Source organism: Strix uralensis, chromosome 1 (genome assembly GCF_047716275.1).
Source record: "Strix uralensis isolate ZFMK-TIS-50842 chromosome 1, bStrUra1, whole genome shotgun sequence".
Classification (NCBI taxonomy): Eukaryota; Metazoa; Chordata; class Aves; order Strigiformes; family Strigidae; genus Strix; species Strix uralensis.
The window spans coordinates 123,020,967-123,036,447 of record NC_133972.1 but is presented as its reverse complement, the minus strand read 5'-3'; positions in this window follow the sequence as shown (position 1 = coordinate 123,036,447).

Genomic DNA, 15,481 nt, shown 5'->3' with positions numbered 1-15,481 from the left:
CAGGTTGAGGCATTTGTTAAGTGTGGTTTCTGCTGGACTTTGTATAGCTGGGGTTGTGACTAACAGTAATAACAGGCAAAGCTGTGACTTTGCCCCAGCCCCGGAACAAGAGGCCGCCCTGTCCCCAGAGTCATGCAGAAGGCACATGGTGACTCACACCCTCGTAATCCCTCTGCTGGGTTTCCCCTCGCTCCACAGGAAAGGAACTTTTTTCCCCTTTCTATACTTGGTGCTGCACATGGGCCCAGACATGGTGGTCCCATAGCCGTGAAGTGTGCTGAAAGTGTGACTGCACCAAATCCCACCAGTCAGAGCATTTAGTACCCGAGGGAAGGTAAGCACTGATATTTAGTGGGAAACTAGGCTCCATTTTATTCTGTCTGGAGCACAAACCAAAAATGCTTCATCATGGAAGGCAGCACACTGGGGTAAGGGCTCCATCCTGCCACATTCCCTGGCACAGCTCCCCATAAAACACATAGCTAAGCAATGGCTTCAAGGCGCATTGTGATTTCCATCCACTCCCTTCATTTCCATGTGCAAGTTTTGAACGTTGGTCAGTTAACTACACAAGGTGTCACTGGTCCTTTCTTCTGTGGCAGTCTCATGCACCAGCTTTATTTGTTCATTAATTAAGCTGTCATCTCCTTCCTTGCAGAGGTACCATCCTCAGGTGATGCTGTCCAATGGATCTTAGCACACGCATGTGTTGGCTTCTTGTGAGATTATGGCTCTGGAGCATTCATGCAGGGGCAATCTGGAGTGTGACTAGTGATGGTGAGAGGCTTGGAAAACTCCTGGATATTTTGAAAGCTTCTATCAAGGCAGCCTGGCTATGTCGTTCCTCCGTGTCATGTTCAGAGCACCTGACCTTAGTTATGGTTGTCTGGACAACAGATAAAATGAAGTTTCTTGGACACTGCTTTCTTCCAAGCAAGGAGATGGTAGTGGAGCTTCCCTTTCTTTCATACCTTCCACTGCTCATCAGCTCACTTTTGTCTCTGATGGATTCACATTTAGGGATCTGCCTTAGCAGTTGGATTGGATTCCTTCCAAAGCTCTGGGAGTTCTGTGCTAATGGATAGCTAGACTTGGAGGGCACCTGTATTTTGCTCACATTAAAGTTCCATGTTTTCTCAACAAAATGTACCTGGGCTCATCAAGTGACACAGTCTCAAAGGGCCAGACACATGCAGGTCTTTTCCCAGGAAAACTTGTGCTTCAAGATGGCACAGCACTTTGAGGAGATCATCTTTTCTCACGACTGAAGACCAATCAAGATTGGAGCCAAATCTAATCAAGGAGGATATGGCTTTTTGAAAAATGGTCATCTGTGGTCCCCTGAGATGATAAAAATTTTGACTGTTTTGACCATTTTGGTTTAGATTCTTAGAATTCTTACTTATGCTAAGTTCTCACCATCACATCATGCAGAAATCATGCCTCTACTGTTGCTGTTCAGCTAGGAAACCTGTTGGACAGAGGATATCTCTACTGTGCAATCACAGCAGTGACTGCTGTGCCATGCATATACCTGAGGTTGCTACATAGCCCTGAAATTGCATTTTGACACCTGCATGCAAGAAGCAAAAGTAGCCCTTATGTGGCTAGCAAACCCCTCACTGCCTACTTACACTGCTCCCCCAATCCAAGTAAGCAAAACTACCTCAGGCAGCCCTACTCTTTACCTCACTGACTAGATATGTGTATGGTTCATGTATTGGTGGTCTGAGCTACAACTCAGCAGTGGGTACCCAGTGATTATGGTTTCAACATGAAAGGTTCATCTGCTAGCACAGTACATGGTCATCAAGGTTCATCCGCTAGCACAGGACATGGTCACCTTTTCCAAGTCATGCCACCAATGTACAAATGCATCGTTCCTGCCCTTCATGCCCATTGCTGGCTTCCCACATAGCTTCAGGTCCGTGTCTGAAACAAAGCTTGCTGACTTTGCGCTTAGAGAAAGGGCATACTTCTTTAATCTTCTCTTCAAAAAAGGTAACAATGTACATATTTGCAAAAATACCTATAATCTAAACCCTAGAACTAACTAATTCAGTGTAGTGGATCATACAGATACACTTTTAAAGTCCTTAAACACTGATTATGTGGGAATTGACTGGGTCAACTGTTCACATAATGGTCTTGTGCCAGCACCCTGAGTAGGTGTAGCTTTTTTTCCATCCAGAAAAATTGACTGTGTAGCCTGTCAGAACTGGGATTAGATTGCAAGTAAAAAAATTCCCAAGGTTTGTGATTAACTCTCATGGGAAGCCAATGGTGCTATGTCCTTAAATCAATTTGGGGGAAAAAAAAGTCCCAAATAAATGTCCCTGAAGTTCACAAATTCAAAGTGACTTTGTGTGAAACCATTTCACCATCCAGGCATTCTTGGCTGCCCATTTTGTGCTCAAGACCGCATCTTCCCCAATGCAAGAACCACCCTCTAGCCCCCACTGCCTGACGGGATCTTGGGGAATGGCTCTGGTGGGGGCAGCTGATGGAGGGGCTGCAGCTCTACAGCAGCGCTGGCACTGTGAGAGCCACCCCAGCTCTGCTGCTGAGGGCAGTGTTGGCTCACGGCATATGTTATCTTCTTTTGGAGCTCCTTCTCCCAGTACATAAACAAATTTGTTTTTGTTTAAAGACTTTCCCACACGAGTGTCTGCCAAGTTCAGAGGACTGCTCTTTGAGATTGATCTTGAATTTTTTGGAACGTGAGATGAGATTATATAATAAATTCAGTTAGTCTCAGTGAGGCAGTTAGGAGATGCTGTTTCAGACTGCAACGTAACAGCCAAAAGGATTAAGAAAAATAAAAGAATCCACAGAGTGTAAGTGGGGAAGGAATTCAATTTTCAATTTAGTAAGTCTAATTTGGAAACAGATTCACAGAGGAATCATCCACACACCAGAGGATGGATGAAACATTCTCAAAACAGTAAACCTGAATAGATTAATTTCTCTTAAAATAACCAGCATGCCTTTTTTTAATACATACCTTGTTGTACATCTTGTTGTATATCTCTGATACAGTGGTTTTCACATAATAGTCGACTGGTGATTTAGAGAATTATCACTGGTCTCATTTCTATGACAATATTGAAATTCCTGTTGTTTGCCAAGTAGCTAGGCATCCTGATACTTGTTGTTCAGTTCAGGTCTTGCTCTTCTAAACAATTAAACAAATGCAATGGTTAGAAATAAGATTCCTTTGTCCTGTTGAAAATTTTCTATTTCCACATGGTGCAGGACTTTTTCAATTTTAGCTCAGTAATGCAAAATTTTCAGAGAAATCAGAGTTTAAAAGCAGTGTGCGGCCAAGGAGCTGGCCTGGCACTGGGACCACAGGGAGGCAGGCAGGCTGTGTGCCGGTGGGACTGGCCGCCCACCGTGGGTTCTCTTGGTGGTTTCAGTGGAATTGATGCAGTCGGCTGAACTAGCATTTTCTCATGGAAATGCTGCTGGCAGTGAGACTGAAACGGGAGGGAGAGCTGTCAGAGTAGCACCCCTGAGAGAGAGGGAACTGCTCATGTACTCACCATCCTTAACCCTCCTGAGTAATGTCTCTGATGGCCGTGAGGGTAGGTATTGCTCTGCAATGGGAGAAACTATGAAAAAATGTACAGACAATACCAAAACTGCAACATTTCTTGGGTATCTTCCTGTCTCCTTTCTGCTGCCTTAGTGTTGCTCCCATAACTGTTTTGTCGTTCCATGTCTAAGCTCACAGACAATTAGTACAGCAGCTGTAGTGGTGGGAGGGGGTTTCGGTCTTAGGAAGTAGTCCTCTATAAATAAATATAATAAAAAAAATAATAATCATTATGGTACCATCTAAGAGGCCCATGGGAAAATAAATTCGTCTTATATTTTGAGAATTTAATAAACTATATTTGTGTACTGAACAGGGAACTACATCAGTTTTACAGTTGCCTCATAGTTAGTTATTTCTTAAAATAGCACTTGGTTCTGACTGAAGAAACTGTAGAGACTCTTGGGAGATAAAAGATCTTCCAAAAACAGTTTATGGACCATATAACAAGTGGTCTTTGTCAAATGTGTAGCTCAAGTTTTTAGAGAGATAATTTCAAGTTCTCTCTTCTTTCCTACACAACTGAGCTTGTTTTCATTTATGTAAGGTCTTTAATTCTTACTGCTGGTACAGGCTAGAAAGTGTTCAGAGCATGTTTCTTTAATTATTTAACTTTTTTTTCCATTAGATTATAAATTCTCCATATAAACCTAAAAAAAAAGCAGCTGTATTCTGAAAGATAAAAATGAAGACATGTTCATTTTATACAACTCCCATTTACTATGTTTTCCCTTAGTGGGAGAAGTGGTTTGACATGAATGTGACTGTGACACCTGCCCCTTTTATCTAAAAAAAGAAACAAATAAAGACTTGTATTGTGCAAGGTGGAGGGAAAGGTGTTTAGTGTTTTCTGGCCACCAGGTATCCTAATAGCAATGAGATGACTGGAGAGGCAGGAAGCAGGGAGGAAAGACAGGGAAGGCAAGCCATCTGAGAAGAAGATCCCAACATCCATGCAATCACTGTAGCAAATTGTCTCTACTCAGACCTCCTTTCCCCCAGGGTCATTCTGGGTCTCATCTCTTCCACACTTAAATATTTCAACTTAAGAGCATGCCAGCTGCTTTCAGCTCTGATACCTCAGGACTTACTAAAGTAACTTTAGTAAAGAAACTTTATGATTTCATTCAAGCATCTGCAGTCCAATCTGTAAACCATGAGTTTTCAGCTGCTCTACCTGCCTCTCCTGCCCCACCCCTGGGCTCCCACCACTGAGGCAATGGGGTTTGCTGCCCTGGCTGGGCGCATGGCAGAGCCTGTCATACCCTGAGGATGCTGCCACAGGATGGGTCAAAGTCCTCATGCTCCTGCTGATCTTCATCCCCTTGCCTGCAGGCCACCCACCACTGAGCTCAGACACACTTCCTCAGGTGGGGACACCTTCTCCTCACATCTGAAAGGTGAGCAAAAAAGGCTCCTGGGAAACCTCAGAGGATTTATACACTTACATCCTTCAGGATGTGGGGTTGGTTACTCAGAAGGTGGTTTTTACTTTCTTCTGAGTCAGTGCTAAACAAATAACTGGTCCGGCAGATCACTGGGAAGGACTGTGGTGTTCTGGTGCTATCTTTCATACGAGCCTTAAATCAGAGGTCCTGAGAAACTTGACAGGCAGCAAATGTAGCCAGCCATGCTTATCTTCCACAGCCTCACTTGGTAATGTTAGCCATACCTTCTTCTTTTTAGCTGCTCTGTGGTGTCACCAAGCATTTTAAACAGGGGAGACAAAGTTCATTTGGGAGGAGGGTGCCCCTGAGCTATATAGTCCACAGCTACCTTTTATGGGTGTTTTCTAGATGACTTAAAGCAGTTTCTGTGAGACTTTTAGGTGAGGGCTCATACCAGATGAATGCAATGTGGAAACAAGGATTAGTGTTAGGGAGAATGGGTGTGTGCTGTTCTATAAAAAAACTGGGGAACAACTTTTGCTCTGTCACTTCATAGAGGGGGAGAAAAATGCTTTCTCTGGTTACTATGTATGATTTATACCTAGTGACCAAGGCAGGTAGCCCTGTGATTACTTTTTCTACTGAGACACTTCTGCTTCCTTTAGATGCATTAATTTATCTGGAGATTGCTAACAAATACATAGAAAATCTGAAAAGCAAGACAGGCAATGAACTCCTTTCCACTTTTGCCCTTTTTTGTGTGGTTAGAGAAAATATTTTAGAGCATCTGTTTCCCAAACTGCAAGCCAATCTGCTCCAGTTGTAAAAACTTACTCGGTTATGCATCATCCCCTGGAATCAGAGCTAATGAAACTTGACACAATAATATGATCAAATACAACCCCAATGAACAAAACTGTTGCTTTTCTCAGAATGGTTACTCCAAGAAGCCTAAAAGTTCATGCCCCAGTTTTCTTCTGGACCCCATACAACAGGAATGTTCAGAAGATGCTCTTAAAGATTATTCCTGCTTCCTGAGCAGCACTCCTACTGCAGAGACCCACTGACAGAATTGGATGATACTGCAGTGTCATGAAAAGGCACTTCTAGAGGAATTTACATTCTCATGCTTTTAACTGCCCCCAGAATTTATTAGTTAACAGATCATCACTTCCTGCCATTTCTTTTCTCGGTCTTTTGATCATGCCATCATGTTCCCGAAATGTGTAAAAAATTGAGGCTCTGCATGCCTGCTTGGTTTGATGAGCACAACAGTCCTAAAGTGATCCAATCCAAACCATCCATCATTTTTGGCCTGCTCACAGTGAAACTGTCTTGTTGTTCAATTAAACGTTATCTGTACTGGATGTCAGGACATCAGGCCTACCTCTAAGAGCCCAGCAATGTATCCAGAAGTGACATGATGGAAGACAATAGGGTTGATTCTCCTACTCCACTGATGTCCTGGTCCCCAGGGTCCACTGAATTGCATGGAGTTACTTCTGATCTGTATGAATGAAAAATGAGGGAGGCATCTTTGTTTTGACTATTAGTTAAGCAAAACTGGAATGATGCTATGCTAGCAGTGGTGCCACAGCTGGGTATATCTCACACAAGAATTTAGTTCTGAGAAACACAGATTTAGGTAGCAGCAAGTATTCATTGACTAAAATATTGATTGATTGATTGATTGATTGATTGATTGATGATTAAAAAAATTATTTGAGAGCAGTCCTGAAGCGAAGGACTTGGGGTTACTGATGAGTGAAAAACTGGACATGACCCGGCAATGTGTGTTTGCAGCCCAGAAAGCCAACTGTATCCTGGGCTGCACTGAAAGAAGTGTGGCCAGGAAGTTGAGGGAGGTGATTCTGCCCCTCTAATCTGTTCTGGTGAGACCTCACCTGGAGTACTGTGTCCAACTCTGGTGTCCACAGTACAAGAAAGACATGGACCTGCTAGAGCAGGTCCAGAGGAGAGCCACAGAAATGGTCAAAGGGATGGAACACCTCTCCAGTGAGGAAAAGCTGAGAGAGGTAGGCTTGTCCAGTCTGGAGAAGACAAGTCTCCAAGAAGACATTGTTGTGGCCTTTCAATACTTAGAGGGGCTTATAAGAAAGATAGAGAAACACTTTTTACCAGGGCCTGTAGTGACAGGACAGGGGGCAACGGTTTTAAACTGAAAGATGGTAGGTTTAGATTGGATATAAGGAAGAATGTTTTTACAGTGAGGGCAGTGAGACCCTGGAATAGGTTGGCCAGAGAAGTTGTGGTTCTAAGTACCCTGATTCTTCAGATATGGCTTGCTCACTTGTTGGAGATGCAATCAGTGGCCCTATAGAATCATAGAATGGTTTGGGTTGGAAGGGACCTTAAAGATCATCTAGTTCCAAGCCCCCTGCCATCAGCAGGGACACCTTCCACTAGACCAGGTTGCTCAAAGCCCCGTCCAACCTGGCCTTGAACACTGCCAGGGAGGGGGCATCCACAGCTTCTCTGGGTGATCTGTTCCAGTGCCTCACCACCCTCACAGTAAAGAATTTCTTCCTTACTAGATGATCTTCAAGGTCCTTTCCAACCTAGATGATTCTGTGATTCTGTAAATCTACCCTCTTTCAGTTTAAAACCATTACTCCTCATCCTATCACTACACTCCCTGATAAAGAGTCCCTCCCCATCTTTCCTGTAGGCCCCCTTTAAAAGGTACTGGAAGGCCGCTATAAGGTCTCCTTGGAGCCTTCTCTTCTCCAGGCTGAGCAACCCCAAGTCTCAGCCTGTCCTCATAAAGGAGGTGCTCCAGCCCCCTGATCATCATTGGGGCTCTCCTCTGGTCCCAGTCGAGAAGGTTCATGTCTTTCTTATGCTGGGGGCACCAGAGCTGAACACAGTACTCCCAGGTACTATGGGCCAGAGAAGTGGGTGTTAAAGGTATGGTTGCTGAAGAGCTCCCCAGACGACTCCCTGTGTCCTTGAAATATTGAGAAGAATCAAGATTGAAAAGAAAAAGTTGTTTCTCTTAAAGAGTTCTAAAGTGCTCATAAATTGCCAAAAAAAGTGAGAAAATGTTGCCAAAGCAATAGATGTCTTTCTAATATGTTGCAACCCAGCCAGAGCTCTTCCATCAGTCCCTGTCAGAGCATATAAATCTGCAGTTTCTCCTAAAACTCTATGACTGCCACAGCATCATCAACCAGATTTCTCCTTGGCACCAGGCTTAATATAAACAATTACTAGGGGAACCTGAAGATGGAGTGAAAGACAGGGAAGTTTTCTTCTTTCATTTGAATCACTATTGTTGTATTTTGACAGTTGAAGTCTATAAACTTTTTGGACTAGGAATAGAAAATACAATTTTATATGTCAGGATGTATTCCTGGTTTATACAGCGACACCTGGATATTTTCAGTATTGTTTTCTAGACTTTTTCATATGGAGTGTAACTTTTATTTGCTTTTCTATGCAGTTCCCACTGAATGGAAGTTTTTCATGTGCTGTTGCCCCTCCTCCACTCCACCCCTCCAGTTCACGAGCAAGTTTACTGAACTCCCCAGCAGCTCATGTTTATTTTCTTATCTTAAGTCAGAGTGCGAAATTAAAACACTTGATTTGTCCTTGGCAAGTTAAAATGCATATTATTTATACAGCACTGTAGGGGTCTATAGCTCTTTGTGAACAAAAAGAAACTGAAATACCATGGCATGGGGCAATGCACTGCAAAGGACCAGGTCTTACAGACACCAAGACCAGGCATGATGGAGCACACAGAGGCATAGCTTGCTTAGCTTCACTGGGTGCTTTGTGGCTGTATGCATTGCTCCTCATACCTGGTCTGTCTAACCAGGACATTTCACTGGAAAGACATCAGTACCACTGTGCTACTTGGGCACGGCCCCTGGGGAGACTTTGTAGAGCACCTTGGTGCCAGCTGTATTTCTGGCACAGGGTCACACAAATGTCACCAGCCAAGTTTTATGACACCTCATTTGAGTATTACTAGCAGTCAGCTTACAGCATCATTGACCTCCAGGTGGAAAATCTGCCTTTATTCACTTTTGCAGGTTGGTTTTTAGAATCACCATGGAACTCCAGGTAGCTCTACCTGTATTTATAACTGAGGCAAATAGTACCAGGGTAGTTCACCACGCCAATGATTCAATGTCATTATTATAAAGCTGCAATATGTTATTTAGAATGCTGTTACATACTTTTAAACATTTCCATATAGCTTAGTTATTAGATAAAAACTAAATCAATTAAAAAAAATCTTTATGTATACAACTGTAATTAGTTTTAACCTTAAGTTCAGGCTAAAAGCACACATTCAACAAGCTTTTGCAGCCTGTTAACAGAGAAAAAAATTTCTTGCCACTGCTGAATTTGAGGTGGGAATGGGCATAATAAATTGTGTAAGTTTTAAGAAACTGAGAGAAGTACGAAGTGAAAATAGAACACTACACCATTTCTTTATGCACAGCTCTTAAGAGTATGTACACACGTACTCATGAATGTCTCAATACAAAGCATTTCTCACAAAAATAATTTGTACCCAGCCTCTTGTCAAGTGTTACCCCTTTATCAATGCCTGCAGTTTCCTGAAAAATCAGCACCGTTTCCAAAGAATCAAGTCTAAATCAAGATAGAGCAATTTCATGAATGTGGACTGTGGTCAGGCATTTTAGAGCTGAAGCACTACCATGAATGAAATTCTTCCCCATTGTTCCTTCTTTGCTATGATACCAGATAAGAGTTATATTTATGAACAAGCAATTTGCCATCAAATGTTGTAACTTACCCTTTATTTTTATGCCATAAACTTTAGCACATCCAAAATCAGATTGTTCCAGTCTTAGACCTGTTGTAAAAACATTAAGTCTGTTTTGCAGGAGATGTGGAAGAGGTATTCAGTCACTTAAATGTCTCTCCATTCCCCCCAAACATAAAAAAGTGCAAGTGGGAAGCGCTCACCTAATATACAGAAGTAATGTCTAATAGCTGGGAAAGGTCTGAAGATCCTTTCAACTGCAGGTTATAGAGATGGTTATCTCTGGGAGGACATTCCTTATCTTTTCCATATGTTCAAAATAAATTGTCTTCTGTGATTCTGAAGCTCCCTTGGCAAGAGAGAAAAAGTGTTGAAATACTGTGTTTCACAATTTTCCAGACCAAATGCTAACTTATCTGAACAATACATTACTGTATTATGCAGTACATAAGCTCACCAGTTCTCTGAAAGTCAATAATTGTTTTCATTTTTCATTACTTTATAGTCAGAGAGGTATCTCACAGAGTTATTGTAAGCATTATCAGTGCAAACAACGATACAGAGCCAAGGACCTGTGTGATTATAGCATGTTTTTTGCTTGTATGGAATATTTTAATCAGTCTCAGTGTTTCATTGAAAGCAGTCCAGCAGATGACAGATTATACCCCTCTCATCTGTTTAGTGAGCAACAGCTATTTGAAACATTTTGATATTACAATGGTGGAGTCATCACTGGCCACAAAGTAAAATCTGTTCTTTTTAATCAAAGCTTTAATTTTTATATTATTTGAAAAAAGCTATACAATTGAGAGCATTTGATGTTGGCAACACACAGAAGCTTTTGTCCTACCAAGATATGTGATTTTAGCTCTGAGTAAATCTTGGGAAATCACATCATCTAATTTCCACCATTTCTTTATGCACAAGTCTTACAATATGTACACAAATACTTGTGAATCTCTCAGTACAAAATATTCCTTAAAAAAAATAAGCTGTTCACAATCAATTCACCTCTAAGTGAGCACGGGTAGCATTTTGGTACGAATTTGTTTTTTCCTTAGCAGCCATCTTGTTGTTTTCTGTGATTTCATGTTAACAGTGAAGAACGTTTCAAGAGCTTTGTTCTTAGAAACTATGTTAGATCTTTTTCATGATTCACGCTCTTTGCATGCTGTCTTATCATGAGCAATTCAGAAACTTCGGCATAAGTGACCATGAGCTGTCTGACACTTACTGCCTTCTTTACTGTTCCAAACCAGATCATTTCTACACTTATTTGGGAAAGCTGACAACCTCTTTTTTTTTTTTTTCTTTTTTTTTCTTTGAAGGAGGGGTTTTCTTGACATTTTAATGGAACAGTATCAGCTTCGTTGTTGTCACAGTCTTGATCCATGGAGGGGTGTAACTTGAGCAAATAAAAGTATGTAAGTAAAACTTAAACTAGCCTTTAAATCATGATGATTTTGTCAGCTTTGAAAACCTTGTGTACTAGGCTGACTGATCCCACAGTCTGCACACAGTACAGACAGTATATTTGGTCCATGACATACATACAAGATGAAATCACTATACATACCAAAATTTCTTCCTATCTAGATTCACTGTAGCAGCAGCTCTTTTAGTAGGTAGATTACTTCAGAAATTATTTTCATGCATCTTCTTGCTTTTCATTCACAATGGAATTTATTGTTGTGCAAATTTAGGACCCTTAGTTGCTAAAAGTGCTGCATAAGTGTAGTGTATTATTGTTTAAGATCAGGAATACAAGACTTCATCTGAAAAAAGAAGGTGTGGAAAAGTCTGGGGAGGTTCCCACAATGGGATCTTAATTTATGTGAGACTCGTCAGAGGACCTGTGTCTAAGTGAAGTGCCGGTGGAAGAAGTTATGGGCTCCATATGCACAATGAACGATGCCAAGTCATCAGGACCAGATGGTATTTACCCAACGGCAGTAGAGGAATCCAAGGATGAAATAACTGAACTGTGATGTTTAAACTCACACTTAAAACTAGCGCAGTAACTGAAGACTGGTAGTTGGCAAACTAACGATGATTTTTTATAGTGTTAACCAAAAAAGACCTTTGTTCAAGGGAATTTTGAGGGAACTACAGGCCAGTAATCCTGATGTCTACACTTAGGCAAAGCAGTAGAAACAATAATGAGGAACATAATTAACAAACATGGCTAAATATGTTGTACTGTGGAAAAATCAACATGATGTTTGTAAAGGGAGGTCTAGCATTAAAATTCTATTAAAATCTTACCTATTAAATCCTTTTCCTCTGAAGGAGTCAGTCAATTCCATTGATTCAGTCTAATAAATTCTTAAAAGTCTTCCTGCAAGACCACAAGATCCACTCTTAAAGAAACTGAAAACCATGGGATAGAAGGTCCTTGTGTGTATAAATAATTGCTTAGAAGATGGGAAGCAGAGAGTGGAAAAGGTGGTCTATTTTCACAGTGGATTGTCATCAGCGGAGTTCCAGAAGGTCTGTGCTAAAACCCTTGATCAAAATATTTATATGGGATCTGGAAAGGGGCTTAATAATGAGATAACATTGGGAATGTTATTAGATTATTCAGGATAGTAAGATGATGGTTGGCTGTGAACAATTGCAGAGTGTTTTGCAAGACTGACTGGCCAGATGGCAAAATGGCAGATGAAATTCTGTGTAAATAAACATCAGCTGATGCACATGGGAGAAAATTATCTGGAAATCAAATGTGAAATCACAGAATCACATCTAGGTTGGAAAAGACCTTGAAGATCACCTAGTCCAACCATTAACCTAACATTGACATTGACAGTTCTCAACTACACCATATAAATGCTAAGGACCAAGTTGTTTTCACTTGTGAACAAGATCTTGGGGATATAATAGTTGCGTGAAAATGTCAGTCCTGTGCTCAGTAGCAATCAAAAAAGCAAATCAGATGTTAGGGAGTATTAAGAAAAACATACAGAATGAAACAATGACTATCATGATGTCACCACCATATAGACCCACAGTTTCCTTGCACCTGGAGTAGTGTGCAGGTCTGCATCCTTCTTCCATCTCTGTAGTAGAAGAGGAGCAGATCCCAAGAAGGGCAGTGAAGGTGACTAAAGGGGTAGAAGATACTTCCACATATGCAGTGAGTGTGTGAGCAAGGCTTTTCAGCTTGGAAAGGAAAGCACCAAGGGAGGGCTGGAGCTGGAGTCTACCCAGTCCTGGGTGACAGGGCAAGGGGGAACAGGGACAGACTGATCATTGCCCCTCTCAGTTTGAGACCTAGCATCCAACCAACCTAGCAAGTACTAACTTCAGACAAAAGAGGGCGGTTTTAAGTACACTGTCTTCAGATAATTTTTTTTCTTAACTCCAGTCATTGGTCTGAAACCCTGTTACCCTGAAACTCAGTGCAGCATCTCAGAGGATAGCAGTGGCACAGTATGGAGATGACTCCCAGGTCTCGGCTCCTCCCCTAACAACAGGCTGTTAAGCCTGGATGAAAATCGCCAGCGTGAGATTTCCACCTCAAAACTTCTAAGCTTTGCCAGAAAGATATGGCCTGATACAATGCTTCAAAGCAGAATCATTGACAAAGTGCCTACTGAACTTTTTCCAAAAACATATCATGGCCTATATGTAGGAAGCCCTTGCTGTTTATACAACCACTAGTTAACATTTTCCAATCATTTCGTATTTATTTACCAGGAATACAAATGCAAAAAAACCAGAGGTCTGAGGTAATTTCATGTTTAATAAAGTCTCAAGCACAAAGACATTGCCACGTCTTTTTTTTTTTTTAATTTCAGATGTGTGAAACCTTTTCTTCCTGACATTGGATTTAGTATTTACTTAAGGATGAATCCTATGAGGAAAAAAAAGGTGATTAACAGACTTATTCATTCATTCATTGAGTCTTCCACTTCCTCATGTGACAAGTGAATGAAATAAGGCATAGTTGGGGCACCCCAATCCAACAAGGAAAGAAAAGGTGGCTGAGGGTGCAGAAAGGACAAAGAGGAGATACTACCTCTGGAGAAAAAGGCAAGAAGTAGCTCATAGGAAGAAAAACCCTCTAAGGGAATTAAAGCAGGAGAGCGTGGCAGTAGTTGTATTTCTACGCAATATGCCCATCACATCTCAGGATCTCAGGTATGATTTATACCAGCACACTGGACCTTAACGTTGCACTAATTCTAGTTTCTTCCCTTTCTTTTTTATTTTTTCATTTTTATTCCCCTACCCAAACCAGACACTGTGAATTCTCTAGGGCAAAGACTTTATGCTATGTGGTTTAAACAGTGCCTAGCACAGAGTGTCTCTGACCCCATCACCAGGATGTGCTTTTGCAAATAAAAACTAATATGAGAGGGTAGTTGGAGATGAAACCCTGAAATCAGGCCTTGATGCTCAGAAAAGATGCTTCTTTGGTATTTGTTTCTGTTATTATTATTATTCATTTAAGTAAACAAAAGCATTAGTTCACCTCATTAAAATCAAAGAGAAAAATCTGAGAAATGTAGTTCAGCAGCCAAAGTCTCAACATCCACCTTGAAATCTTATTGGCTATCTTCTCGAGGGAGGTGTAAATCTTCCTTTAGTTGGCTTTTATTTCTGAATTTGGCTCTGCTCCTGGAAATCTTCCCTGAGAGGCCTCCACTTGCTATAAATGTTGCAAAAGAAGCCTTGCTATTTGCAATGCAGTTCTAATTATTTTTTTGACGGGCCAAGAGTTGCCTTGTGGCCATCTCGAGAGAGCCTTAGTTCTGTATTTCTAATTCATCATTTGGAGTCGTTCTGGACATCAAGCTCTCACTGCCAATCAAAACAACTGTGTATCTCAGGGTCGGGCCTTTAGTCTGTCCGTGTTGCTGCAAACTGAACTGAAGATTTCCACCTGATGGTTGTGATGCAAGGCAGCACATGCCTTGCTGAGAAGGCAACAGGAAAAAGAGACTCAAAAAAAAGAGAAATGGAGATGAAGGGAGGCTTGTCCATAGGAACCCAGGAAGAGTGGTTGTAACTGATCTTTTCCTTGTGCTCTTCTTCTGGGATCCTGCTCTAACAGGGGTCTGTACCCTAATTTTGTAAGAAGACCCAGATGTCCACTGCACTCTTTTCCAAACAACAGCAGAAGGATTCTGGAGGAAATGCAGGGAGGTTTTAATGGGTATCTAGCTTTACTTGGATAAGTGGATGGCCTGGGGGTGTTTTTGAGAAAGAAATGCTGTCAGGAAAACACACCAAGGACTCAGTGTCTCACAGTGGATCAGATCATTTTGCAGTAACAAGGCAGGAAGTTCAAGCTAGATGGCTAGAAGAAGTCATCCAGAAAAAAAAAAAAAAAAAAAAGAAAGAATCCCTGTGGAGCTCAAATACAATTGTTTGTTTTGCTCTGAGGTTTTTGCTGAGCACAATCCAGCTTGCAGGCACCACAGACATGCTCAAAGCAAGGAGGCTGATAAATGAATGAATTTCACGGGACAGGAAACGCTGATGCCAACTTTACTGGGTGCAGCTATAAGACTCCACTGTAACCTTTGAGCTGTGACTGCAAAGAAATGTGTAGTCCTGTGCGACACTTACCAGGTCGGGGCAAAGAGGAGGAAAGGGAAGAGAAAGGGGGCAAATAACATCATGACTGACTTTGGGTTTAGTTCAACATTTATCTTTAAATACTCTTTTTTCCCTCTGAATTAGTTTCAATAAAACGTGCATCGCTCGTGGAGCTCCTTCAATAAA